At 46.8% G+C, this 27,909-nt stretch overlaps 1 protein-coding gene and 1 pseudogene across 2 annotated transcripts in view; one reads left to right on the top strand and one right to left on the bottom strand.

Moving 5' to 3' along the window:
* Positions 1 to 27,909, top strand: part of LOC311165919 (uncharacterized protein) — a 465,566-nt gene that overhangs the window by 22,944 nt on the left and 414,713 nt on the right. The window lies entirely within an intron of this gene.
* On the bottom strand, positions 11,491 to 24,757 carry LOC311165926 (telomere repeats-binding bouquet formation protein 1-like; annotated as a pseudogene). The gene is made up of 13 exons: positions 24,699 to 24,757; positions 22,660 to 22,717; positions 21,600 to 21,710; positions 21,288 to 21,416; positions 20,726 to 20,857; positions 20,242 to 20,302; positions 20,013 to 20,146; positions 19,772 to 19,894; positions 19,085 to 19,237; positions 17,866 to 17,999; positions 16,370 to 16,495; positions 15,232 to 15,389; positions 11,491 to 11,892 (listed from the first exon to the last, which is right to left on the bottom strand). The product of its transcript is annotated as a telomere repeats-binding bouquet formation protein 1-like (transcript).

Genomic DNA, 27,909 nt, shown 5'->3' with positions numbered 1-27,909 from the left:
TTTTTTCTCTGCTCCAGCCCAACATGAGGTAGGTGGGGGATGTCCCAGAGACAGCCTCAGATGTGCCCACCCAGCTCCCAGGGTCCTTACTTGATGGTCAGGATGGCAGGCGTAGCAGATCCAGCCACTCGGAACTGGAACTCTTCCTCAAAGCTCCCCAACACGGTGGCACTGAAGGAGATCTGCACACTCTGGCTCCCACCTGCTGCAATGATGCCCTCCAAGGGTGCAAACTTGAAGCAGGAGCCCATGCTGGTGGCTGAAGGGATACAGCTGAAGGGAGCATCCAGAGCTCCTTGGTTCATCAGTTTCACCTGCAGCAGCCAGAAAGCCAAGTGGAAATACATGTGGAACCTTCCCTTCTTGGGAGTAATTGTCTCATGATGCCATGGACACCCAGAAAAGGCAGAAGATGCTTTGTGCTTCTGAATGGCAGAAGGCAAAAGATACAACAGGACAAGTTCTGCCTTTGGGTTTTCATGCAGAACAGAGAGAACTCCACAGAACTGCAGTCACCCTGGGCTGAGCCCATGCACACAGAGCAGTGCACCTCTGCTCAGCATCACCAAGCTCACTGAGAGCTGGCCCTGAGGGCAACGTGGGCTGATTGCAGCTGCATAGTCAATCACCCCAGAGCTGCTGCTGCCCCACTTAGCACAGCTCCAACAGCACCGTCTGCTCATTCACCTTTTCCCATACCATGAAAACAATACACTAGGAATGAGGCATCACCACCAAAATGTATAGACAGTACCATCTTTTGGTAAGAAAACTCAGGGTGTCCTTCTCTTCCCCAGACAAGCTTTTGAAAGTGTCTGCCATGATGCAGGGCCTCATTTTCTACCTCTTCACTTGCTCTCTCATGATGTTTTTGTAAACTTGACACTATTGTGGGGGAGGCAAATAGGTAGGAAAATCCTTTGCTTTATTCCCAGGAACACTTTTCTCTTTCTAGAGCCAGAGATGCAGCAAGGCTGAAGCGTGGTGAGGGACTGGCCAGCAAGGGAGAGAATCCCAAGGCTTTCCTGTCACTTGCAGCAATAAGCAGGAGACACTTGGCTGGAGGCTCCTTGCAGTGGGCTGAAGCTCAAAGGCAGCCAGTTTGTTGCAGCTGCTTCTGCAGAGCCCAGCCCAAAGGTGCCTTGTGTCTGGCACCGCCACAAAAGCCTCTGAACATGCAGCTTTTGGAGCCAGTGCTGGTTTCATGTGCCAAGGGCTTGTTGTGCAGGGAGCCTCCCAGCTGAGCCCTAAGGAAGGCTGCCCAAAAGCAGGGACTGGGGCTTCAGGAACAACAGACACACCTTACTGACAATCCAAATTTGAGCAGGACATCAAATATTCCCTGCTCACAAGTGCCCAGGCTGGCAGCAATTCCATTAGCCCCACCAGGCTTGCTGCTGCCTCAGGAGCCATCAGGATCCCTCCCAAGCCCTGCTGCTCACCTCAGAGACATGGGGGGTGTTGACAAAAATGTTCCCAAGGTCCAGAGTCTGAGAGCTGAGTTCAACCAAGGGTCCTCGGCCTTCCCCTCTCAGCTGCAGGGGCAGCCTGCTCTCACGGCCTGGGGAGAGATGTCCATTGCACTACAATCATTCCCTCTCTTACACTGCATTTTCCAGGCTGCCTCAGTGCCAGTCCCTGACTCTGAGCTGGATGCAAGCAGCTCCTGATGCTGCAGGAGAACATATGGACCCTTCTCTTCCCTCGGGAGATATCCCTAGGGGCTGACTTCTAATTTCTAACCCATTCCTTGGGCTCACTGAGAAGTGATGCAGGTTCTGATCTGAAAAACCTAGCTAGAGCATTGCCAATCCAATTAAAAAGGGACAAAGGAAAGATTAGTAAGTACAGAGCAGCTTCTATATGAAGACTGAATGGGATTCCTCAGTCTAGAAATGAAATGGGAGATAGATGTGAGAGGTCTGAAACACCATGAACGGCCTGGGAAATGGGGACAGGGAAAAATTTCTTGGATTTGTCACAAAAAAGGAACTTGAGGGTCTGAGAATGTTGTTAGGCAGAAACTATATCTCTGTGTAAGGGCCACATAGAAAAAGGCTCTGTGGCAAGCCAGTGGAGAAACAGCAGATGGGACAGAGGTGTGCAAGAAATCCATTGCCTTGGAGAGAGGCTGATGGAGACCTCCCCTACAGCACTGCCCAGGAATCAAAGAAAACTTCAGCCAGGCACAGCCACAGGGTAGTGGAGAATCAGGGATCCTCCTTCCTCCCCTCAGCAACTCCCAGCAAAACAGGAGTCCAAACTCTTTGCCTGTGAGAGGGGATCCACTTTCTCAAGGCCCTAAACACCAAGGAGTTCTCAGTTTGCTCTGGGCTAGAGCTGAGCAGGGAGGTACCTCTGGAGGGAATGCAGGGCACGGACAGCAGGGAGCCATGGTGCAGAACTGTCCTGTGCCCCTGCAGGGCCCAGCACTCACCTGTGCTGCAGCACACTGCCAGGGAGCCGCAGGGGCCACCGCTGGCCCGCGGGTGACATCCCACTGTCCCCTGCACGGTGTCACCAGCGCCCAGAGCTCCTGTGGCCGGCACCACGGAGAAAGGACTGCAACACAGACAGAGGGAGCAGGGCTGGGGGGACACCTGGCCAAGAGATTCCTTCTACACTGCAGCACTCTGCAGCTGCCTTGGGCAAGCAGGGAGCAAACCAAGCACAGGCAGCAGAAGACAGCCAGGACAGACAGCATCAGAAACAGCCACGCAGCCACTGCTGAGGAGATCCAGCCCTCACCAGATCCTGTGGGGAAAATGACCTCAGCTCCCCCATACTCTGCATCCAGCTCTCTGCCATGAGCCTCAAGGGTCCCACTGCCAGCAATCCCATCACAGAATGCTTTGTGAAGAGCACAGAGAGGCTTCAGAGCTATCTGTATGCACAACCTGACACTGACAGCCTTCAGGAATTTCTCCCAGAGAATGGCTCTATTTGGCTGACAGTGCTGAGGAAGCTTTTCAGAAGCTGCTTGTGCTCAGGAGGGTGCAAGCCAGCTCCCAACATGTTCCAGCAGCCTCCAGGAAATCTGCGACAGACAAAGCTCAAAGGCCACTGAAAGCAAGAGCAGATGCCATCCATCCTGCTCTCTTCCAGCCAGGCTGAAGGGCAGCAGCTGCAGTGCTCTGGTTCCTTTTGCTGCTCTTTCCCAACTCTGCTATCATCCCCCAAAGGTGTTTTGCACAAGGACAGATGAGCTGCCTCACCTCTGGCTGCTCAGCTGGTACCGAGCTGCCCGGGTACCCACACTGGGCACCAGCAGAGCCTGCTGGGTGCTGCACTGGGCTGCACCCTTGGAGATGTCCAGCTGGGCAGGGGAGTCCAGGACACCTCGGGCACCAATGGCCCGAATTGGCACAACTATCCTTTCCCTGGTAGTCATGCAGATGAGCTCGTGGCAATAATCCTGCAGGAAAAGAAACTGCCTCAGCACAGGGCATTTAGTGCCATCCCCATGGCAGAAGAAAAACCATTTCTATAACCCTCCAAGGGCATCAATTTACCTATTGCACCCTAAAATGAACACTAAGTTCTACTAATATGTCACATTTTAAAGGCAACCATGCACTTTGCAAAACCTATCTGTGTGGCATTCAGCTCTTGTGTCACTTGGGTCATACCCATACCCTAGGCCACCATAATTTTGACTGTAAATTTTAATGATTTTAAAGAATTCCTAAGTCCCTTCTAAAGGAGCTGGAAGCTAGGGAACACAGGACATTCCTCTTTAGGTTTATATATTTTAACTGTCTGATAACAGGACAAAGTGTTCAACTGACTCTAAGCAGCAAAAGAAGATGAGAAAACAGCTGCACCCAAAGAGATCCTGCACCTCTGGCCTGGTGTAGAAACATCAGCTGGCTCAGAACTCCCCTCAAACTTTGCCTCTCAAACCAGGTCAAGAGAAGAACAGTGCCAAAAGGCAGCAGGATGCTGTTGCAAAGGGCCTCTCTTTGTTTCCCTGCAAGGCTTCCTCCCTTCCATGCCATGTCCTAAACCCTGGCATATGAACAGGCCTCCAGATCAGAACATGAACCCTCCAGATCCCAGCACTGAGATCAGACTTGCCAGGGCCTCAGCACTGCTCTTCAAACCTGCACAAAAAAGCACCTTTGGCACGGGATGGGTGCCAGCTGACAGAGCAAGCACAGTGACAGGCATGAAGACAGAGCCCCAGCAGTGTCACTGCCACGGGCTCTGGGCTCACAGCTCTGCCTGCAGCTTGTACCTGCCCTGCACCAGCTCCTTCAGGCAGCTGTCCCAGGCCCCTGCAGCTCAGCAACCTCCTGCTGACCAAGGGCACCCAGAGCCCAGTCTGCCTGTGCCAGGTCGGGCTCACGAGCACAGCACGTCCTCTGCCCTGCACCATGCACATGCACCACGGTCACTTGTGCTCTGGGACAGCACAGCTGCAAGGCTGGAGAGCAGAGGGGCTGAAAAAGCAACGTCTTTGCTCCAGCCCAGGGGCAGGCAGGCAAGCTGTTGCCACTCAGGGAGGAGAAAACCTCTGTGACCTCTTTGTTCCTCTGGTGTTTTCCATCCTAATGAAACCCCTTCCACTGGACCTAGAGATGGCCCAACATCTATCAACAGCCCTCTGTCATTTCCATCCTCTTCCCTGTGCATCTTCCCTTGGCAATGCTCAGGGATGGGCAGGAAGGGGAAGCAGAGCCTGGCAGGCCTGGCTGCAGTGCCTGCCAGCCCCTGCCAAGGTGGGACTGCCTGCAGGCTGCCTGCCCACGGCCTGCAGCCAAGCTCACAGCATGCAATGGGCTGGAGCCAGAGTGCAGGGAAAACAATGGCTGTGCAGATCACTCTGTGCTTTGGCTCCTCCAGTCTCACCTTGTTCTCGGCGGGGCTGAAGCGGATGCGCACAGGGGCAGAGGCGCCTGCTGGCACCACGTGGTACACATCCCTGGGGCACGCCAGCTGGAAATAAGGGCAGCTCTCCATGCACACCTTCACCAGACGAGGAATCTGCAGCAAAGACACCAAATGATCATTCTGACACTTGTGCAAACAGCACCAGAGGAGACCTGTCCCTGCCCTGCTCACATCCCTCCTTGGCCCCTTCTCCAAAGCACTTTCAGCTGTGCAGGCACAGGCACATCATTCACAAGGCTGAACTGGAATCTCTTCTGTCTACCTCCAGCATTTTGGCCAGGGACAGTGGGGCAGTGCCTGCTGGCAAGGAAGGGCCAAGCAGGTCAGCACCAGCAGGATGGAGACAGAACACCTGAGCCAAGTCATCTGCATATTCAACAAGGCCAAAAAACCTGCTGGCTTCTGCCTGCACACAGCCATGCAGATGTCATGTTCCAGAGGGGGAAAGTGCTACCTGAAAGCAAACCAGCACATTATCCTGGGGGAAGGAAGAAATTCCCTTCTAGCAGATCAGGTTTGGGCAGGGACCTTGTGGGGATAGAGTCAGGCAAGCAGAGCAGCAAGAGAGGAGAACAAACCCTATGGCCTTACTGGGAATAAAAGCAAACTTGAAAAGCAAAAGGAAGGGAGCAACATAGCAAGACAATCCCTAAAACAAGGAGAGGGCAAAGAGAATTTCAATGGGCAGTAAAAGCAGAAAGGAAGAATCATAAAACCATGAGAGCAATCAGCTTGCCAAAAGTGACAGAAACACAGACAGGCTGTGCCTATTGACTGTGGGCTTCAAAGGCATTTTCTGCCTACAGAAACATGACCAGCACTGACTGACACTGTGCTTCCAGGATGAAAAGCCAGTCTTGCCTCTCCAGGCCTTCTTGCTGCCTGTGCAGGCAAGCTGGGCTGCTGGGCATTCCTGCCTGCAGCCAGCAGGCCAGGTTCTGCCCTCTGCCATTCACAGACACAGCAAACATGCATTTTCTAGCACACTGACAGCATCAACCCCTCAGCACCAAAATGCTCTCCAAAAGTCTCAACCAGATGGTTTGAACTCCCTCCTGTCTCCTCCCACCAGCCCACTCTTGGCACAAGCCTCACTTGAGAAAATGTTTCCCTGACTGAAATTCAAATGGTCTCAAGTTTTCCTCTTTACACTGGAACACAACTGCTGACATTTTTCAACTTTCCCCCTCTCAGCTCTCTTCGGAAACTGCAAAACAATTCCAATTTTTTCAAGTGAAGATGGGAACCTCCAGGAGCACATGGCTTTGGATGTGCTGTGGCTCTCCAAAGGGAAAGCAGAGCACCGTGCTGCTTTTGGAAAAGCTGAGCAGAGTTGGATGAAGCTGAGCAGGAGCCTGAAGTGGCACCTAAAGGCCTCTCACTGCTTCTGCTCCCTCTGGCTGATTGCAGGGCTCTTTCAGAACACAGCTCCTGCACTGCCAATGCCAGTCATGAGAAGGGATTCCAGCATCAAGTGGAAAGGACTCAGCCCCTGAGCTTTGACTGTGAGCTGCACAAAGGGAGCCAAACTGGCTGAGAGAGGCAGAGATTCCTACCAGGAGCCAAGATTAACCAAGGAGACACAGGCTGTGCAATAGACTCAAGGCAAAGCATGAGAGCAGGTAAGAACTGTACAGCCCTCAGCATTCCTATCAGTCCAGAGCTTGCAAGAGAGGGAAACTCCTTTGGGATAGACACCATCAAGGCATGGCCAAAATCAGGGGACCATTCCCAGCACAGGAAGATTTCCAGCATCTTGCAGAACAAGGTGCTGAGACATTTTCTTCTGCATGTGCTGCAGCAGATAACTTGCTTTGCTGTACACTGGGGGAATGACAGCACTCTCCTCTTCCAGCACAGTGTTAAAGCCTTGGGTGCCAGCACTTACCTTGCCCTTATTAATGAGACACAGCACCATTTCAGAGACCTCCTGAGCAACGAAGTTCTGAAATACCACCTCTGGTGGGGAAACCCCAAACCAGCTCTGTTTCAGGGCAGCTGATGGCAGCTGGAGAGGGGAGAGAGAGCAGGGAGAGCTTCAGCTGCTGGGAGGAAGGTTCATGCAGGAGAATCTTCCACTGATCCCCAGGGAAGTACAGACTCTGGGGGAGCACGTCTGCCCAGCCCACACTGGGAAAACAGTGGCTCACCCACCTCTGCTCTCAGCTGATCCACAGCTGCTGGGCCACACAGAGCAGCCTCAAGCCAAGCTGCTCTTTTGGCATGTATTTCTCCAGCTTTCTTTCTCCACAATGCCAGGCAGCACTTCCCTTAAGCACAACCCTGTGCCCAGGTGGTCACAGAGCTCTGGGACACTGACTGAGCACTCATGGAGTAAGTAAAACTCATGGATTTACAGGAGACTCCGTGGGAAACAATTTTGGGATGTCCTTTACTCTGAGACAGGGAAGCCCCGGCCCACACAACTGCAAATATCTTTTTTGCTCTAAAAATTACACATCAGTAAGAAGAGCACAGGACCAGAGGAGGTGAAAGAGATGAGGTGTGATTTGGCTGAAGCCAAAAGGTTATGAAGCAAAAGAATGGAATTTGTTGGTTCTATGTGTTGTTTGTGGTTTGGATTTGTTCAGGTTGGTTTGTTGAGTGTCGCAGTGAGAGGGACGGGGTTGAAGACCTGACCAAAAGGAAGAGGACAAGAGGGGAGGGGACAGAAAAGTTGGTGGTCAGTAGAGAATGGAAGCTCCTGAGTACCCATCAATGGGAAAGGGGACAGGGACTGCCCCAGCTGGGTATAAAGGGCACAGAAAGATTGCCATTTTCTCAGAGGGTGTGTGTGTGCTTGGCTCTCGGGGAGGGAGACACGCCCGGCTCAGCTGAATCCTTACGAATAAACAGTTTTCTTTTGCTTGCATGATTTTGACCCTTTCATTCTACTTAAAAGTTAGTGTGTTTCAAACAGAGGGAAAGGCAAAAATAAAAAGACAAATGAGATGAAAATCAAAAGACAAGTGAGGTGAATGCTGAATGAGGATAAGGCTCAGTTATTTTCTCTGCAACTTGGGTAAAAGCAGAGGTGGTATCTCCTTCTTCCATGAGCTTTAAATGGCTGCTTTCTTGTCATTATTGCTATCTTATTTAATGCCATTCTAGAGGCACATGTGGAATGTCACAACAACAGCACAGGCTACTGGAACAGAGACATTGCTTTGAGAAAACTCTCCCCTGCTGCGTCTGCCTTCTCCAGCCACACCGCTGTCACTGCAGAGACACAAGCAGGTCTCCTGTGGGACTTCTCAGCAGACACATTCTGCTGAAGGGAGTGGCTGCAGCACACTGACCCTTAGTTGTGCCCTTCCCTGAGGTGTTCCCAACGCCCCTCTTCAGGGCAATCCTCAACCAGTTTGTTCCATGTCTCTTGCTGCCAATTTCCTGCTCAACAGCCCACCTCGGTCACCTACCCCTATGGACTGTGCTTTCTACTGAGCCAGTCCTGCCAGAAAAGCAGCTTTAAACACACCTCTCAGTAGGCACTGATCCAGATAAAGCACATCCATTCCCCTCTGCCCAGGGCCAGTCCCCTCTACATCTGGCAGCCTGCAAAATCCAACACCCCGTCAGGGTCCAACACATTTTTCCAGCCCAAAGCAGGAATGCAATTTGTCTTGTTAAATCTGAAGTAATTCCTGCAGATCCTTGGCCTTCAAAGGCCAACGCTGCCACTCTGGAGGGAATCCTGTGACCCCAAGCATTGGATGGTGAGCACACCAAAGCAAGAGGTGGCTATTTCAGCAGGAGAATGGCAAATGGCAATGTTGTGCCTTTGTGTCTCCAGCCTTCCCCCTGCCAGCACTGGCAGCTACACTCCAGCACAGCCCAGCACCTTCAGCAGAGGTCATTTGTGTTGCTTAGTGCACATCAGGACTCCCAGTCCACCACTCAGTTTGCAATGACAACAGCACCTGCCCACTGAGGTGTTTTGCTGGAGGCAAGCCTGTCACAAGCACACACCCTCTTCAAACTTCATGATAAACAAAAAGGAAAAGAGCAGGAAAAGGCTACCTTGGGACGAGTCTCACTCTTGTCTAGAAATGGGCCAGTTCTGGGCAGAATACTCCCCCCAGTGCTAGCCTCCTTCTTCCTGCTGGGAAACTTCTCCCTCTGGAACTTAGAGGGAAGCAGCTGAAAGGCAAAAATACACCAGCTAGAGCCTCAGAGATGGGCTTGTTCAGAAAGGCTTCTCTTGAACAAGTGGCACTCGTGAATAACTTGTGATCACAGCCACTAGGACAGTCCTAGGAGCCCTGGAAGGTTCCTGCTGAAATCCTTAGCATCAGTAAATTAATAATACAGAGCGCAATACACATACTCCAGCCACACGGCTCTGTCCCATTGGCTTCTCTCTGACTGGATGGGACATCGTTGGGGATTTCTGCTCTTTGGGCATTTGTTTCCTCTTACGTTTCCTTGGATTGAGGCAGTGACCTTTCCAGAGAATGGGGAGGAGCTCTCAGAACTGCCTGAACTCCATCCCTGCACAACACTCAGAACTCACAGCAAAGAGATATCGCTGCTGGCTGAGTCCAAAAGATGCAAGAAAACAAAGTTGTACCAAGAGGGAGGTGCACAGGAATGTGTCCTGGTTTTGGTTCTCCCTGTTAATTGTTTTCTCTACCTGAAGAAAACAGAGGGATCTCCTTGACAGAGCCTCAGCCGTGGGGCAGCTTCAGCCAAGGGAGCTCCTGACAGCAAGGGACCTTTGTGGCCCTGGCTCCAGTGCTGCCTGCAGGGCTGGCTCTGTGCCCACACAGGAGCTGGGAGAGAACAGCTGCTCTGGAAGCTCTTCCAGCTGGGACACCCCGTGGCTCTCAAGGCTTTGGGCAGAGTTTGTCCTTCCCCCACCCACATGCCCGGGTGCCAAAGGGCAGGATGGTCAGAGCAGCACAGGTGAGTGCCCAGCCTGACAGAAGGAATTCCTGGGGCAAAGGGAAAGGGACAGAACACATGCTCAGGGCTTCAGCTGTACATTGGTTTCACTTGGCTCTGCTGGCACAGCCAGGCAAGGCACAACTGAAGCATCCCACAGTGTTCCCTACTGCACCAGGACAGCCCCCAGCAACAGGAGCACGGCACAAAGGGCTGGGGAGGGGCTCTGCAGCTTCACAGCGCTGCTGGACAGCAGGGCCAGGGAGAGCAGGGACACCAGGGCACTTGCCAGCCTTAGCACAGCCCCAGGGGCTACTCACAGTATTTGGCTTCAGCCTTTCCCTCTGCAAAAGACGAGGTGTTGGTGTATTCTGGAATCCAGACGCCATTTCCAAGGGATGATGTCACAGATGGGTGATAATTCCTCGACAGAACTGGAAGGAGCAACAATGGAAGTCTGAAAATCCACAACCCAATTCATGGCACATTCAAGGCATACACTACGGCTAAAAAATTTGATATGATTTGAAAGTAGCTAAGTACTTGTTTGGCATAAGTAACTGGTGTTGTTAGGCCTCTAGCTGGACTTGATTTGAACTATATGGCTGCCTTGTGCAATTCAAAGATGGATCGTACTGAAACCTAGAGCTCAAAAGCTGAACATTAATAAGAGTTGGAACAGACAAAGCTGTAGCTTCAATATTACTTCAAAATAGCTAGAGTGAGCCTCCTCTTCTTTAGGCTAAACCACCCTTGCTCTCTCAGCTGTTCCACACAGGAATAGGGAGAGAGATGGGAATGTTATGGCTAATGGCTGAAATCTTGTTATGAAGGAACTTTTGCCCATTCTGACAAAACTGAATAAAGAAGCTGCACTGCTGCACCACTGAAGCCCAGTCCTCCCTGAAAATGCCTCCTGACTGGAACTTGGGACTGGGAGTTAAGCCACCTAAAGGAACTTGAGACAAGATCAAGGTGACCCCATTGTCCTTTTAGCTCAGGTCTGGGGAGAAGTGAACAAGGCTCATTGAGAAAAATGTATCCAGAACAAAGCCAAACCCAGCAGCTCTCCTGAAAATCACCTCTGTCTGCCTTCAGGCTGGGCAAGGCATAGCCACAGACTCGTTTGCTGAGGCCAGGTTTGCACACAAACCTCCCATCAACAGAGGGGGGAGGAGGAAATTTTGGGGGATGTGGCGCAACCTCTGGTAAGGGGCAGTGGACACCCATCTTCCCTCAGACAAACGGGCTCAGCTCTAAAACCCCCCAGCCCCAGAAGGCCACAGCCAGGGGACATTCCCATGAGGGCCAGCTGAGGGGGTGTCATAACCCATCCAAGACCTCCAAAGTGCCCCCACACTCATTCCTGAGGCCTTGCACCAGACAACTGCATGGCATGCAAAGGAACACAACAGATCTGAAAATCCACAACCCAATTCATGGCAGGCTCAAATGGATATACTGGTGCTATGGATTTCATATTATTTGAAAGTAGCAAGAGACAGAGTCCAACTTGCCCCACCCCAAGGAGGTGCCTGTACATGCAACTGAACTGCTGCATGAGGAGAGTGGCATGCTCACATCCTCTCTTTCCCTTTGGAATTCTCTTTCAGAGCACAGATGTGACAAAACCAGAAAGTACAACTGGAGCCCATCTTTACCTTCAAACGCAATTCAGGACTCCTCGCTGGCAGAGACCAATGCCCTGCGAGTTCAGGGCTGGCTGGCAGAGACAATCTCTGTGCACAAGTCACCTGGCGAATCGCTGGGTGCGGCCGCGGCAGAGCCCAGGCTGCCAACACCCAGCCCGGAGCGCTCTGCGCCAACTGAGGCGGCGGCGCCGTCACAGCCGCTGTGGCCGCGCTCGCGGTTCCCCGGCAACCGCGGCACCCGATTGTCGGGGCCGGGCCGGGCCGGGGACGCCGGGCGGGCCTCGGTCCCCGCTCCTTCCAGCCCTGCTGCCCCCTCAGGCCCCGGGCGCAGGGCGAGGAATCCGCTCCGGGGCCCGCACCGTGACGGCCACAGCGGCAGCGCTCGGTATCGCCGGGGCTCGGCCCCAGCCCCAGGCTGCTCCTGCACAAGGAAGGCGGCGCCGGGGGAACCCAGGCTCTGACACTTTGTGTTCAGCGCACAGAACAAGTGGGAATCAGCCACTGCAGGCAGGAACAGGCACCTTCTCCTTCTTCCTAGGGACACACAAGGAGCAGAAGGCATTTCCTGCTCGAATGGTTTATCACCTCATCAGCAGCCAGCAATTAGGGCTCCAGAAGACTGACAGGATCACATCCAGTATTTCTCTTTGGCATTTTCTTTCAGAACACAGATGTGCTAAAAAGAAAAAAAAACCCCCGACAATATTGATCAACCTCTATCTTCAAATGAAATGCAAGACTGATTTTCAGTTGTATCCCCAGCATTGTAATAAAAACACACACTAGAATCAGAATTGTTGCAAGTTTCCTGCTTGCAGTAAACTCGAGATTTTATTATTCTTGCAGTAAACTCGAGAATTTAATACTCTTGCAGTAAACTCGAGATTTTAATACTTTTTCTGAGTTGATCTGGAATATATAGGTTTATATATTCTAAAGAACTTAGGGTTTTTAAATTACTGCATACAGCTTCATGCTGCTGAGCAATAGCACAGGTTGATTGTGTCTTCAGCAGAACTGGTTTGTCTTAGTAGAAAGACTTAGAAATGAAAAACTTTCCGAGTAAACCAGAATTAAGAAAGTACTTTTGAAAATGAGGGAAAAAAAGACCAAGCCCATTAGTTTATGATGTTTCTAAGTCTACTACTCTGTGCAGCCTAAGGAAGCTGTCATGGAATAAGGGAAGAGAGATCTCACAGCCATGTTATCCATAAGTGTGTGGAAAACCTTCCCACAGAGTGCCTGCACGGCCGCTTTACAGACTTGGAGACAGAAGAACAACACAGGATTGAACTAAGACAGACAAATATCCAATTCAAGTCAAATGACAAGTTATTTTCTTGTCAGATGGGGCCGCAGATTGTACGCTGCTCACCATCCTGGGGGTTCAGGATGTCCTGCAGCATGGCTGAGCCATGAGACTTGTGGAGTAGAATTATGAAGAGGTGAAGCACAAACATTTCCTATGCACCTTTATTGCATTACCAACTAAGTTTAAATCTCTGAAGTAGTCATTAGTTTCAAGAGCATATCCAACCACAAATTCATCTGGAATTTCAAAGCCTGTGTCTGTAAGAAAATACACTTCTTTTTATACTTCAGTGGTGTAAGTAGCTTTGAAATGCACAGTTGGTTTTCAACACATACTTGAGCTGAGATAAATAGGCATCATCTCCTTCAGGGTGCTTTCTTAAGAATCTGAGCTGTACATTGATGACATAGGCTACAATCTAAACCATTCCCTTCAGTCAGTTATATAATTAAGGTGTTAAGAAAATGATTTTTATGAAAAAAAATACTTGTTTCTAACCTATGTTATGAGTTAGTCCTCAGAGAGGAGACAAGAAGTGAGATTTTACTTGAGTGAAAGTAGATGAACTGTTATTCAGTAGGACTTTTCAGTTTGGAAACAAGTCAAATTTAATAATGTGGAGTCAAAACAAATGCCCTCCCGGGTCCAAGCAAACAAAACACAGTTAAGGTTTGAGCTGTTTCTGCTAAAGAGTTGAATTTGTATATCAAATAGCTAAACCTGCACTCAGGCCAACCAGGGGAAAAAAACAAGGTGGTCATGAAGTCTCAGGATAGCCTAGCTGGTCATTGGCTTTTTCTGTAGCTTCTCCTCATTGCTCTCGGCTTTCATGAAACTTTTGTGCCAGCTGTCAGATGTGCTGCTTGAAGAGAAATTGCAGGACTGTTTTGGAAAGGACAGGAAAAAAATGCCAGAAAAAGATGATACTTACAGTCTGCTCTGTTTCCTGGACTCTGATGTGTCCTTGTAACGAGCAGGCTGTAAGGCAGAGCAGAGAAGGTTGGTTTTTAAAATGCCTTGCCCTAAGCTCTAGACTTCCATTCTGCCACACCTTCCCATGAGTGGGGAAGGGAAGGGAAGGGAAGGGAAGGGAAGGGAAGGGAAGGGAAGGGAAGGGAAGGGAAGGGAAGGGAAGGGAAGGGAAGGGAAGGGAAGGGAAGGGAAGGGAAGGGAAGGGAAGGGAAGGGAAGGGAAGGGAAGGGAAGGGAAGGGAAGGGAAGGGAAGGGAAGGGAAGGGAAGGGAAGGGAAGGGAAGGGAAGGGAAGGGAAGGGAAGGGAAGGGAAGGGAAGGGAAGGGAAGGGAAGGGAAGGGAAGGGAAGGGAAGGAGCAAATTGCAGCAAATTAGGCAAGAAAAACACACTAAAACCCTCAGTTAAAGGAATTTGCACTGATTTTCAAAGCAGACTGTTGCCTGAACTACTGACTTGACTTTAGTGGTTTCTGAAGAGTCTTTCTGTAAGTATTTATGAAAGCTTAAAAAATGGTGGTAAAGGCACCTATGTCAGGTCTATCCATTGCTCTATGTATAGCACTGGTATTCCAGAGCCACACTGAATGAGTCAGTTTAGTATGGTTCATTTCTGGGCACTCTGGGATAAAATGGGAAATAGGATCTTTGGCAGCAGTCATCACTGATCACTCCAAATTTCCACTAAGCTGGGTGGGAATTATTCACTGTTTCAAAGCCCAGCAATTTAAATCAGTGTTAAGTGGCTGGAAGTATGCAGTATCAAAATCTTAATAAAGATGGATTTCCTGGAAAATACACAAGAACAGTTGCTTCCCTTTAAAAGCTGAAGATGCTAATTCAGACCTTCCTATTCAGTGCAGACAGTTCCTCTAAAAAAAAAAAAAATTTTTTTTCTTTTGCAGGAGTATCATTCTAGAAGGAGAAAAAAGACATGGAAGTCATATAAAGCATGCCCAAAAGGGTTATCCTGTATTTATGTGAAAGGTGTGCTGCTCTTGCTTTTTGCAAGAGGAGGGAGTTGGAGCTCTGTCCCTGGCTTTGGCATGTTGAGTGTTCTACTGGATGTTTATTCCAGGGAATGTATAATTTCCACCCTTTGGGGTAGATCAGTAAATCAGCTCCTACAGCTCAGCATTTCATGAGCTCCTACCCTGAGCATTTCATGCATCCAAATATTAAAATTACAGGTTTGAATGTCCAGCAATTAATATTTTATTCAACTTCTTTTTCTAGCTCATAGAAAATCTGGGTTTACAACAAACTAGAATACTTCCTACAATACAGATGCCTCCATTCTCTGCACATCTGTAACTCTGGCTGATCTACAATACTGATAAAAATTGCAGGTTGTAGTTTCACACAAATTCAACGTTTTTTCCTGGGTTTTCTGCTCACATTGAACTTATCTTAAGGATTTACTTTTGCTTTCTCCATAAACTCTTAAGGATTTACTTTTGCTTTCTCCATAAACTCTGGAAAGATGTGATTAGTTTTATCTTATTTTGGTAAGTAGGCCAACCTCATCGTGCTGTTTTTCAATTGAGTTTATTCTGTATAAAATTACTTTTGCTTTCTTCCAGCAGTCTTGCAGACATTGTTTTCTGACTTGCACATCCAATTCTTCTGCATTGTTCACATTTAATGAGTTATCATATCATATCAGAGATAACTGTTCAGCTTTATAAAATATAAAATAACATTAAAATTTTATGAACTAAATACAACATTTAAAAGGTATTTACTATATTTTAGCATGCTGAAGGACCGCCCCAATAATTTAATACAAAAAACCAATTTTTATAAAACTTAGATTTATATATAAAAGCAAATACACTTGAAATATAAGCTGCAGTTACAAGAGGTGAACTTGCAATTATAGTTCCTATAAACAGTTTTCACAATGATGCTGTGGAAAGAAAAAGAAAAGTTTTTTCATTGAATTCACTCTGGACTCTTCACCAGTACGAGTCTCTGCTTTTTTAAAAAAACAACTCCATATTAATGGACACTACAAATCTCCACACCTCCTCAGTCTTACACAAACATCTCAGTTGTGCCTGCAGCACAGAAATGGAGGTACACGTTTGTTTTTTCCTAATTAGCAACTGCACACCCTCCACGCTCTAGAGATTAGAGGACAAGGTCTCTCTGTTTCATGGGAGGGATTGTACAGATAATTAACAAAAAAACTGAAACAGGGGGCCTAAGAATACATCCTACTTCAGAAAAAAAAAGATCAAGATTTCCTAAGATTGGAAATTAAAGCAGACACAGTGATTTCAGGCTTGATGATCTCCTGGTTTATTCTCTCCCTCTAGTGGTACATCCCCAGGAAGAAAGTATCCCCTGGGTGTTAAATGACAATATTGATATTTTGCACACAATTTAGAGATGGGAAAGCTTTTAAGAACTGGCTCTACAGGGAGAGGTTTCACAAATGCATTTTTGCAACACTACTGGAATTTTTACTTCTCGTTTTTTTTGCCTAAGTCAGTTCTTGATGACAAATAGGCAACTTCCTGTGCAGAAAACAAACATCTTTTGGACTATACAGAATTACAAAAAAAGCTGCCACAGTTAAAATCACTGGTGGAATCAGCAGAACACTGAGATGGAAACAATCCCTCTCCTTTTTAAAGCAGCAACAGCAAGCTTACTCATTTGTTTGCAGTTCTGCAGCACAAAAGTAGCAGCTTTGATGAGTTTCTCGTCCTGAGATTCTGTCAATACCTGAATCATGAGTGCCAGACCATTGCTCTGAAGCAGCTCACACTGGTTCTCTTCTAGAACAGGACGTGGTAAGGAAAGCTTTGGTTTCAGCCCCATACACCTTCATCTTACAGTCATTTGAGGGGCTGCAAGTTTCTGTAGAAAGAGAGATTTTCATTCCAGACCCGAGCCTGCTGCAGTGACAGCAGGAGAGCTTTACATCCCACAGGATGATTTGACCAGAACTCAGATTGCTGTAAGAAAACTGAAGGATTGAGACCACTTATTCGATGGAGTTCCAAGCTCATTTAATTCTGGCCTGAAACATTTGAATAATGACTCCTGTATTTCTTCTCTTCCATCACCTGCTCTTGGAGTAGATATGCAACATTTCTGTGAGGCCTGGGATGCAGAAATATCAAAATCTCAAGGCTTATAATTAGCAAAATAAAATTAGTAGCTTAAGCCTGGTCTAGCCAATCTGTTCCTCCTCATTTCTTATGTCATTAGCTGAATTTTTATTGTGCTCTCATTCACATATGGAATCACAGAACTGGTAACTTGCTAAACATAGTTCTTTCTTCTTTAAACTTAATAAAAAAGGAAATAAAAAATTTTAACATTTTTATTTTGACAGTGTTGACATTTTAAGAGAAACTTTTTTCTTTTGAAATAATTTTTCAATAATTTTTAAATGTTTTTTCTTTTCAAAAGACATTTTCCATTAAGTCTTGTTTCACTAATTCTTCATGGAAAAATGTCTGTTAAAATAAATTTATGACCTCTTGAGCTAATTATTGAACATGGTTTTGGCACTCAGAGGATGAAAATCAACCAGGATTTTTGAACATAAGGCCTTTTTCTTGTTTCTCTAAACATACATGAGAAAAAACAGAAGTACAAATAAATTTCCCTTTCTCTTTGCTTGTGCTACCACAAAATACCAACTGAAGTGCTGTATTTGTACCAGACATGCTTGGGCAAGCCCTGAGGAACATGACAAAAACATTTCAGGGCTACCAACTGCTTCTGTGTCTTGGAAGCAATGCTCTTACATGGCTTTTACAAATATTCCTGGCCTTGTAAGCAGTGGATAGAAGCTGTATGTGCCCAGGACCATGAAAAGGGTGCTCAAGGCAACCCATCTGCTAGGTCTGGATTGTAGTAGCTTTCAGGTCTGGATTAATTATTCCCTGGGACACCTAAGCCCAGCTCTGAATTCTTGCATATTTAGTCTAGGTTTCAAAGCTACTAAAGACACTTCCTGCTAACAAGCTTAAAGATGGAACATTCTAGAAAACTTTTTGTCCAAATACTGACATTGTATTATTTAATAGAACTCTCTCTCATGTTCCAGTCTTGATGAAGTGACACCACGGGAGGAGTCAGTGGATGAGAATTTAGGAGAAGCTGACAGACAGAAAAGAGAAAAAACAAATCTTACCACAAACTTCAGTACAGTGTGCAATTGTTAGAATAATACTGATTTTTTTTCTCCTGTGCTCAGTGTCTCATTGGACAGCAGTTTCAGCAGCTCTGACACAGTGGGATACTCTGCCAAGACAACACTCATGGCAGCTGTTTGTTAAAATAATTGGAAGGAAAAGAAAGTCCATCATGAGTGTACAGGAATTATCCAAGGATCAAATGCTGGGTTTGGAGGGAACTGTGCAGAGCCCTCAAAGCCTTGGGCCTGCTCAGCTCTGCCCTGCTCCACCTTGAACAGCTCAGATTACCCCACCCCTCCTGTGCTGCTCCCAAATCCAGCCCTGCCCATCCTCCCAGCCTGTGCTCCACGAAGAGGATGCAGAAGATCTGATGAATGAGGAGGGCTTTGCACTGTGCAGCTTCTGGAGATCCCTGCTGAGTTTCTCCATGTCCTTGATCAGCTCCAGCAAGGAGCCAGAGAGAGCTGAATAAGCTCTGACACGCAGAGTATCTGCCATGAAAAGAGCAGGGGGCAAACCCTTCCTGGCACTGGCAACACCACTGCCAGACCATCCACGCTGAGGCCCAGTCCTGTCACACCCAGCTGATCTGAAACTACCCTCACAACTAGTGCAGGCTGATGCTTTTCAACCTTTGGGAACTTCCATTGGAAGCTCTTATGGCAGAAGTGTGAGATACAGCAACCATGGCCACAGCACAGGCTCGTCAGGATCACAGGCTTCTGCAAACCTCCTGTGCAAAACACAAAACCTCATCAGGAGAGCAGTGCCCAGCCAGCAAACCACAGCAGAGTGTGCTGTGCAGAAACAACACATTTGTTCAGCTCCACCTCTAAATGACTAAAGCTTCCTAAAGCTACACAATTTATGTTTCAGCCACAGGCCTAACTCCAGGATCCAAACTGACTGGTCAAATCCAGGCCCAGAGCTCAGCTTTACTTACCCAGCACGGGCTGGAGCATCTCACTTTTAATGTTCAGTGGGGTTTAAATTTCACTGCATTTATTTGAGCAACAATGGGACAGTAATCCACCTAAGATGAACTGAATCACTCCCCACTTACACCTCTGAGTTTTAAAAAGCACTGCTACATCCACTGAGATGTGTAGAACTTAACTGCCTTGAAGAATTCATTTCTGCAACTTTTCCACCAGCACAAGACTTTAAAAATTGCATTTTAAAATTACCATAGATCAGAAATGTCTTTCCACTCACAGTTAGTAGCAATACAGGCATCCAGAGTCTTTGTTACTGCCACTGCAAGTTTCATGCTGGAGTGACACAAACAGGAATCACGCAAAAGCTCAAGGAGAACTTTGGCTAATGTATCCAATCCTCCAATAGAAACAAAATATTTCTGCACATCTGCTTAGTGGAAAAAAAAAGAAAGAAATTGATTTAAGTGACAGAGTTTGCAAATTATTTTAGCATTGCACCAAGTAAGTCCATCAGAGTTTTTCTGTGCATGTGTTAGTCATTACATTTCCTATACAACACAAGCTGGATATACATTGATCTCAAGAAATGCAGTAACTGCATATAAAATAGTTACAGGAAAACATGACCCTGATATGTGCACAAAAGGGCAAACATCATGCCTGAGTTCTTCCTAAGTCATTGTTTTCAGTCACATCATAAGGACTTTAATTTAGACACACTTTGAATCAGAACAGCTCTGAACAGTTTTACTGACCCTATGAAATGTAAGCAGACTGTGCCTATTTGGGGACTTGAGCACAGCGTAGTGTAAGTAAAGATGGTGGAATACAATGGTCAGAGTAAAAGTGGGAAGAACAGCAAATGACTTTGTAGGGATTGACAAGAAAGAAAAACCCATTGAGCTCTTGGATTAAGCTTCCTTTTATCAAATGCAAAGCTGTGTAAAGCTTGAGCTGCACTCACAGTTGTTTGCAACTGTGAGACCACGAAATGAACAGACGGGACGAACTATCTCAGGCTCTGTGCAACTCTCCAGCCACTCTTTGGCATAGGGAAAAACCCAACAGGAAATGTCTGTATTCTCTTCTGGAAAAGGAAAAACAAATTACCCCAAATCAAAACGCAATGAAATCAACTTCAGCTGAACGGTAAAAATGAAACCAAAGTGTTACAGATTTGGAGAATATCTTTGAACTACTTCCACAATTCTCAGAGCAACCCCCGTTCTGGGGGTTGTTGACACAGGCACAGAGAGTGCTGCACACTGAGGACCAGAGCTGATAGCAGGGATCAGTATTTTCAGCTGACAGATTCTTCTCAGACCTGGAGAGAGTTGTTCTGTTAGGGAAAATGCAAACAAGTCCCAAATAGTCAAGGAAACATAGCTGCTAACCAGCCTACTATTTGTCTGTTTGAACTGCAACCCTGTTCACCTGAACAACTGCAGCAGCAGGCTGATGCCGCCTGTGTCTCTGACACAGCTTTGCCCATTTTCTAAAAGAGAACACACATAAGACTCCAGAGACAAATGCAACTGCAGACAAAATCTTAACAGCAAGTTGAATTTACATACGTACATTCCCTTTCCTAAGCACAAATCCTCCCCAGAAGGAAATACAAAATCAGATCAACATATTGGTAAATAACCTTTCTATGTCTCTCTCTTTCTAGACACTCCCAGAAATTATGGGTTTGCATTTGCAAACTATCTTTTTAGAACTAAACTACATTCTGCTGTTTAAGGACATTCCAGTGAGCAATGACCTATTTTGACCACTGACGTTCAATTCCATGCAAACATTCATCTTTATAAATTCACTTCACTAAAACATTGCTTATTGAATGTTCCAAATTTTGGACTGCAAATTGGCAAATAGAAAAGGAGTGTTGTTGTAACACAGAAAAAAACCAACTTACCATTATTTGACACCAGTACTAAGATGACAGAAACAGACATTCTTTTCAAGTTCACACCAGAATCCTTTATAATTAAAAATAAAATGAGGTCTTCAAATAATGCAGAAGTACACAAAGTCTGTTGACAAGACACTGAAAACAAAAAGTGAAAATCATTAAGTCCTAAATTATTAAGTCTCAATTGTGGCCGGTATGTGGGGAGCAGAGACAGGGCATGACTATGAAGTGCCTGAGGGCTTCCCCCTGCAGTGAGTTCTACACCAAGCAGGACCCTGGCAAACTTTGGAATAATCCAGGAGTCACTGAACACATGCTGCTGAGGGAGAGGGGGAGTGCAGGTGTCTGGTAACTTAAAGACACCCTGTGTGCACAAGTCAGCAAGGCACTGATCAAATCTGGGGATGGACAGGGCAACTGGGGCACCCTCACTGCCCTTGCTCCAGCTGACAATCTTGTCATCTCATTTGGTGAGACCAAAAGCAAATGGAGACAAAGCAGGAGCACAAGCAATGGCAGGGGGCCATAGCGCACTAAGAAATACAAACAATGTTATTTTTATTACCATTACTCTCTAGAATAATCCCCAATGTAAATAAAGCTGCTTCCTTTACGATGCAATGAGCACTCGACTTGGCAAAGTCATTTATAAACATCAAACCACCAATTTCTCCAAAATATTCACTTGCTTCACCTACAAGAGGAAAAAAAGAACAGAAACTTTTGCTTCTGTTTCTCTGCAAAATGAAAGGCTTCTAAGATTTTCCAACATCTCAAGCCTTATGTCCTTTAGACATTTTTACAATACCCACCAGTTTCTTGGCATATATGGTGAACAGAAATGACTGCATTGTTTCTAAGGAAAAGCCTTTCTTACTCTTTTGTTGGCAAATGGAATAGATAGGGACCAAAGCCTCCTGCTCAGACTGAGCACAGTCCATCTGAGATTTAAGGCATTCAAGCAGTAAGTTCAGATCTCTTTTCATATCTAGGAGCAAACACAAAAAACTTCATTAAAATTGTTATTTCTTCAATCTATTCATCTAGTCAGTATTAGAATAAACCTGTCAAAATGTAGTATGTATGTGTATTTTTAAAAATGGGGGAAAGTGAGCCAAAATGGAGCAACATCACTTGTATTCAGCCACAAACAACAAACCTAGAAATATTTCTGTCCAGAGTTTTTTATTTGAGCATGATTTCATTTGCAGAGTAACAGCCTCCTTTTAATATTTCTGGCCTTTAATTACTAGTAATTCTAAGGATGTCTGATATAAACTACTACATATTAAATTCACAATTGCAAGGTGCATTAAGTGTAAATAATACACAGCCATTAAAGTATTCAGAGTGCAAATAAAATTTGGAGTGCAGTTGAAAATCTGTGGAGTAGTAAGGAAAGAGTCCAAGAGCACAAGGCTGCTCCGTGGTACTGAGGTACAGGAGACATAAACCAGCAGCACAGCAGCAGAGCCCTCAGTCAGGTGGTTGGAGATGTAACACAAAATATTCTCTGGGCACCTACATACAACCCTAGGTGGGTAAACAGACTTGGAAAATCTGCTTCTTAGTCTTTGGGCTATCATTAAAAGACTTAGTTGATAATTATTTCTAACAGTGACAGAAGGTATTGTTTACTGCAAACCCTTATAAGCTTTGAGGGTTCTTAAAGACGTTAAAATACAATAAAATGTGGATAAATATTAGCAAATTAAAAAATAAAAAAGTGACTTTGTGGTGGTGTGTTTTAGTATGTGTGCAGGTTTGGCATTGGATTTACCCTTATCATATCTAATACAGTATCCAAAATTTGGCAACTAGGAAAAAGCATGTTTTCCCAACTGCTCACCACCCCACAACAGGCCTATCACAGTGGTCTAGTAAAACTTTGTAAAACTGATGCAGATTATAATGACAAATTATATTAGATATCTTACCACACTGATTTATCTCCACCTTTTGAGTCTTCATCTTTGTTTTATCTCTGTTCTTGTTCTACAACAGCAAGGAAAAAGTTCTTTCAGTTCTGTTCAGATTAGCAGTATATATAATATATGCAGTATAAATGACATCATTTTTCTAAATGCACTTTTCCCAGCACTTTTCTGCTTTTACTTTGTCACCTCAGACAAACAGCTGAATGTATTCTTGTATGGCAAAGTTTTCCTTTGGAAATACAGCATTTTATAATAGTAACTACCAGGTGATCATCTTTTGAGAGTGGACATTCTGCAGAAATCAGGTTGTTCCAGGTTACCCCTGAGGGGCACTGTCATTAAAGAATATCCCTCTGCTCTGTGTCACTGATCACAACAAATCTTATCCAACTCTCCTTACAAGAGTGGCCAACTTTGCCATCAGCCAACAACTGGCACTAAGACCAAGTCATGTTCCTTAGGGGGTGAACACTCTAAAACACTCGGCCTCCTGCTGCTCAAGGAACCACTAAAGCATCAGCACTCTTCTGGCAGCACTGATCAAACCAAGGGCAGTGAGCACAGAGACATGTTCCTTATAGTGAGAACTCACTGAAATTCACCAAAGACATTGCCACATTCCATGGACCATGGAACCCACAAAACCCCACAGCATTGCTTCTTCACAAACCCCACGGGGCAGCCTCTGAGAGCAGAGTAGCAGAGTGACATTCAGCTTTAGAGGCAGAAAGATGCTCCTTCAAACATGCCCCAAGTCCCAAACAGAGAAGGTTGATGCAAGCATCACAGCAACCTCTTACAATTTCTCCAAAAATTACTTTGCTCCAGGTAGAAACTTTAAATCAGTGGCAAATGCAGCTTAAGAATGGATTCCTTTTCCTTCTCCAAGTGGAGCAAAGGCTCAAAGCAGAATCACTGTCATCTTAATGAAGACAGCCAGCCCTGCTTTCTCTTGGGAGTTACTGACTGCTCCCATTCCTTTGCTGCTTCCCTTAGAGAGCGAGAATTGAGAGTTCATCTCCTTGCAGCCTTTCAGAAGTGATAACAAACATGCATTTTATTTTCCTGCAAATCCAACAATGCCACAACAAGGAAAAGCTTGCCAGCCTTCCTCACCTCTTTTTGTCCTACTGCCACCACCCCGCCAGCCTAAGTAATAGCACAACTCATCCAAACAAAAGGAAGGCTGTAAAAATGAGTTTGCTCTGGTGCTAATTGCTTTTCAGAAGAGTTTCATTTCATACATGTTTATACAATTATGCAATATAGGAAGCACAAGGGGTTTAAAACTGGATATATACAAGGACACATCTTGACCTTTACCTGCATCTTTTTGACTTTTTCAACCTACAGGAAGCACACAAAATAGTATTTATAAGCCCGCCTACATTAATTAGAAGCAAATAGCTCACCTTGGTTGTTGCATCACAGAGCAAGGTGGAAAGGCAAACAACTAGATTTGCTTCAACAAACAGCTGCCAAATGTTGCATATCAAACTCTTCTCCATCAGTTATGGAAAATAACCCGGTAACATCGCTTCAAACCTCTCCTGGAGAAGTGCAGATCTGCCAACGTGTGTGCTCAGCAGCACTAGAGCACATGGCTGGCACGGTCAGTAGACCAGCCAGCCTGGGCAGGATTTACCCTTCGAAACCCAGGGAGCAAAGCCCAGAGGGGAGAAGTGCGGGTTGTTGGCGTCCTGTGCAAACCAAACCCCACAGCAGCAGCTGAGGCCGTGAGGACACTGAGCTGTGGAACAGGACTCGGGGCTGTCCTGGCCTATTCCAGCTCCCCCGCACCCTCCTCCCTCAGATGGGCCGTGTGTGATTTACAGCTCATTATCAGAGCTCCACTCTGAAGTCTTAGCAAGCACCCCAGATCAGCCCAAATAGAAAAGGGAAAGAACATATCAAATTTTAAAACAAAGCAGGGGGAGGAGGGGCTTGGAAGGCAACAGTCTGAAGATGAAACAGCAGCTGCATTCTTCTGTGGGAAGGCTGGGGAGTCCCGAGGGGGAAATGGGGCACGGCTCGGGTACCTGTGATCCAGCGGCGCGGGTGGCTCCGGGCAGACCCCGAGGCGAGGCGGGTGCCCGCTGCTGAGAGCTGTGAGGCTGAGAGACGGGATCTGCGGGCTGAGGGGTGGGATCTGCGGGCTGAGGGGTGGGATCTGCGGGCTGAGAGGTGGGATGTGCGGGCTGAGGGACGGGATGTGCGGGCTGAGGGACGGGATGTGCGGGCTGAGGGACGGGATGTGCGGGCTGAGGGACGGGATGTGCGGGCTGAGGGACGGGATGTGCGGGCTGAGGGACGGGATGTGCGGGCTGAGGGGTGGGATGTGCGGGCTGAAGGACACCGGAGGCCCCGCTGCACTGAGGGCCGGGATCTCGCGGATCTGAGGGCAGAGCCCGGCCCGGCCCCTCAGGAGACGCCGCAGCCGCAGCGCCGCCCCAGCCCCTCAGGGCGCGGCCGCCCTCGGAGGCGGGACAGCCCTGAGCCTTCCCCTCGGCCAGGCGGGAAGTGCTTGGAATTGTAGAACCGCCAGGGGTGAAAGAGATCCTGAAGACCATCAGTTTAACATCAACCCAGCACTGACACTGCAAACCCTAAACCACTAAACTATTTGCCAGTGTCAGATCCAGAGGCCTCTTTAACACCTCCAGGGATGGCAACTGCACCACCTCTCTGACCAACCTCTTCCCAGGCCTGAACACCTGAACAGTGAAATTTTTTTTCTAAAGTCTAACCTGAATTTCCTCTCAACCTGAGGCCACTTCCTCTGGCTCTCAGTGCAGGCCCAGCAAAGAGAGCAGCCCCCCCTCAGTGCTCGCTCCTGTCAGGGAGTGGGAGACAGCGGTGAGGTCCCTCCGGAGCCTCTTCTCCAGACTGAACAAACCCAGCTCCCCCAGCTACTCCTCATGGGGCATGTTTTCTAGAGCCTTCGTGAGCCTTGCTGCCCTTCTCTGGACACACTCAGCCCCTCAATGTTCCTTTTCTGAGGGGCCCAGAGCTGACACAGCGCTCGAGCTGTGGCCTCAGCAGTGCCCAGCGCAGAGGGGCAGGCGCTGCCCTGGTCCCGCTGCCCACACTGCTGCTGATCCAGGCCAGGTGCCAGTGGCCTCTTGCCCCCTTGGGCACACCTGGGCTCACACTGGGGCGGCTGGTGACCTGCAGCATGTGGCACTTGGCCTTGTGGAGCCTCACGCCCTTGTCCTTGGCCCATTGATCGAGTCTGTCCAAGTCTCACTGCAGAGCCTTCCCGTCCTCCAGCAGATCCATGCTCCCCCACAACGAGGCATCTGCAAATTTACTGAGGGTGCTCTCAATCCCCACCTCCAGATCATCAATAAAGATGTTGACCAGGACCAGCCCCAAAACTGAGCCCTGGAGGACACATTTCAGTGCAGCTCAGTTTGCATATTCTGCAGCGGGAGTCTTTACTGTCCCCAGTACAAAAAGAGCTGCCATCCCTTGGCACTGGCCACACACACAGAGGTACAGGAAAAAAACCTTTTACTTGGTGAATCTGGCTGACAGAACTGAGCTTTCAGGCACACACTCCCTTTCCCTAATGAACCTGAACTCAAGAAAAGGTATTTCACCTTCCAGCTCTTTGTACCTTTGGATCTTCAGACCATCAGAGCTCCACCGGCCTCTCTCATCCTTTTGTGCCTTCTCCCCACTCAAGCTGAGGAGCAGCTTTGATAAGAAAAAATGCAGTTCTGCTGCCAATGAGGTGAGACAATTTGCAAATGCAACTTACCCTGCCAAAAACAGCTACTGCCTTTTTCTTTCAGAGGTGAGTCATCAGAAGTAATGAAAATGCGTTGCATTATAAACCAAAGAGGAAAAGAAACAAAAGCACTCAGAGAGGATTTGGCAAAGCCAAGAGATGCCAATGTGGCTTATCCTGTTGGCTGCTCAGTTATTGCAGACCTTTACTACTTTAGCATTTGTCTTGTTTGGAGATTGTGCTCAGATAATTCAGTGATGGGTACAAGAGAAATTTTAAAAATCATAGTTGATCGCAAAAAAATACAGCTTAGGAAAATTTAAATAGATCAGGAAGTATTTACATCAGGATGATGACAGTTACCACATAGAGACCAAAATAAGCCCTTTTAACCAAACTTCATTGATATCCTTGTTCCTCAAGCCCTACTATCCATTAGTTTGGCTGATGTACTATAATGTAAAAATACTGTTCAATAGGTTGTATTGTTTATACTTTCCAACACTTCTGTTGTGTTTTCTAAAAGCTCTGAGTATTTTTTAGTTTGAAAAAATATCTATTATTTTGGTAGTAACATTGCAGTTCTGTGTTTCCTTTTGGTACTCAGCTGAAGAAATACAGAAAAAAAAAGAGCAGAAGAAATAGCAGAGGTGGATAGTAGATCACAAGGAGCAGAGTTACAGGAGATGAGTACATTACTACTGCCACTGCTTAAGAGCATCTCTCACAAAAAGCAGACTGGCTACACTGTCCCAACTCCGTTATTTCAACTCTCCATGACTTGTTTCTTGCTTTGCAAAGCTGAGCTGAGCCATTTTTACCTCATATGAATAACAACTAGTAATACACACTTACAGTTCTCTTGTATCACTGCAACAGCACGAGGCACCCTTAGAATTTTTTAGGGCAATTGCAATGCCGTCCCTGAATTTAAACAGGTTCAAGATATTATTTGTAGTTAATTCTTGAAGGTAATTTGTAGCAAAAGTCAAAAAATTATTGCAGATGGTCAGTAACTGGACTGTTATGTGTATGGGATGCACAGTGTGATTTAAGTACTGCTCCATTCTGTGTGACTCCAGGCTTTGAGAAAGAGTAATCCCACTTGGCATTTGGACTCCATTTGGTCTCAGTAATTATGGATCCAGAGTAACTTGTTAGAAGCTTGTGAAAAAATGACTCTGAAGTTTACAGAAGAGCTGAAGTGTACAGAAGGATGAGAATTCAATGAATAATTCAATGAATTACCAAGCTGTTTTGCCTTTTTGAGGCTCTTGGGGTTTTTTGGGTTAAGTATTTACATGTATAATACAGGTGGCTCCTGTGTCTTGGTTTGGAAAGACAGGTGTTTGCTAAGGAAGGCAGGAGCCTTTCTTGAAATGGAAAAATGTAAACTGTTTTGTTTAAAATTTGAAATTAAAGGGGGCTCTCAGTAAAAATATGGGAGCAGGAATAACAGTTCTTTATTAGGGAAGTGTCAGTGATGGGGAGAGATGGGGAGACTGACTCGGTGACCA

Source organism: Fringilla coelebs, assembly GCF_963513975.1.
Source record: "Fringilla coelebs genome assembly, contig: SCAFFOLD_33, whole genome shotgun sequence".
Taxonomy (NCBI): Eukaryota; Metazoa; Chordata; class Aves; order Passeriformes; family Fringillidae; genus Fringilla; species Fringilla coelebs.
The sequence above is the reverse complement of the archived record's forward strand: the minus strand, read 5'-3'. Positions and strand labels throughout refer to the sequence as shown.